This window comes from Thamnophis sirtalis, unplaced genomic scaffold, assembly GCF_051295495.1.
Source record: "Thamnophis sirtalis isolate CommonGarterSnake01/CBP01778 unplaced genomic scaffold, rThaSir2_p1.2 scaffold_11, whole genome shotgun sequence".
Lineage (NCBI taxonomy): Eukaryota > Metazoa > Chordata > Lepidosauria > Squamata > Natricidae > Thamnophis > Thamnophis sirtalis.
This window is the reverse complement of record NW_028261391.1, coordinates 3,592,583-3,594,164: the sequence shown is the minus strand read 5'-3', so window position 1 is coordinate 3,594,164 and position 1,582 is coordinate 3,592,583.

Below are 1,582 nucleotides of genomic sequence, written 5' to 3'. Positions count from 1 at the left end.
CTCTCTCTCTCTCTCTATTTCTTTTTCTCTCTCTCTCTCTCTCTCCATTTTTTAAATTCCGACTCTCCGTTTAACTGGTCCAGATTCATTTTCTTCCACCGCCCCCGTTTCCTCCAACTTGTAAAATAGACTGCAATATTCTTACATAATGTAATTAAAAAAATAAATAAATTTCTGATTGAAAAGCAAGCGTTTTTGCCTGGTTTTGCTCGGAGTTCATTCCGGGGGTACGCTTTTCCCAGGAGGACGGCGTGGGGGGGGGGGGAAGAAAATAAGCACGAAACGATCCGAAGTTCGGGTTGTCTAGCTTTGTCCTCCTCCGCCTGGTGTGTCTTCCAGATATTCTGGATTCCTGGACAGAATGCCAAGAGGAAATTTTTGCCATCGAGTGTTTCCCTGTGGGGCCAGTCCTCCTTATTTCCAAGAATTAGGTGTTAGGTGTTAGGTAAGCTCCCCGTTGGGAGAGCGAGTACGTTCAGCGAAGCGTTGTGAGAGTTGAGTTGGAGAACACACAAACCAGCATACAGAGACACTGCAGTTTAAATAGGCGTTTACTTTCGTGGAAATAGAGGTATCCGAGTCCATCAAACAGTCCAAGTCATACACGGATAAGACAGTCAGTCATCAACGCCTTTTCAGTTAAGGGATAATCCAAATAACATAGTCCATAATCGTACAAACAGTCTGGTATACAAAGTTTGCTAGCAGTTGCAAAACTTAGAATAGCTCGCCCTGATCATTATACAGCACTTCTAACAGCCAGCTTCCAAAACACTCAGATCAGATCAGATCAGCATCTAACAGTGATTCTGGCTCCATCTTATGGCCGATTGAGGAAACAGCAACCAATCACATTTACAGTATGATTTAAAGAAACAGGTATAGTATTGTTACATGATTTATATATTGCCCACCCAACCGTTAGATTATATTCCTAGCAATGGATGATAGGATAGCAATCTTCCGATATTTGGGGGGCTGCCCCAAAGAAGACGAGGGGCTCCACCTATTCTCCAAAGCCCCTGAGGGCAGGACAAGAAGCAACGGATGGAAACTAACCAAGGAGAGAAGCAACCTGGAATTAAGGAGAAATTTCCTAACAGTGAGGACAATTAACCAGTGGAACTGCTTGCCACCAGAAGTTGGGGGTGCTCCATCACTGGAGGTTTTTAAGAAGAGACCGGACAGCCATTTGTCTGAAATGGAAGAGGGCAAAAACAGATTACAAATAGTCCTTGTGTTAGGACATCGGTTGGCTAACCCGGTTGCTGTCGTAACCTCAAGACTTTCAGGTTATTAAGTGGGAAATGGCGGGAATCCCAGGTAAGGAGTGTGGGGGGGGGAGGGGATTGATTATGATCTGTTCATTAGCATCCTTTAGCACCCCCAATTTGCAGTGGGCACCTCATTTCTGAAATCAGATATATATATATATATTTTAAGACTTAAAGCTACCAAACATGTAAAAGAAGATGTCTGGCGGAGCCACCTTGTGAGAAATTAATCTTAATTGTTGCATTCTTCTCCCATTTCTCACCCTCTCCGTGTCTTAGGCTGAAAGATTTTATTCAGGACAGACCAG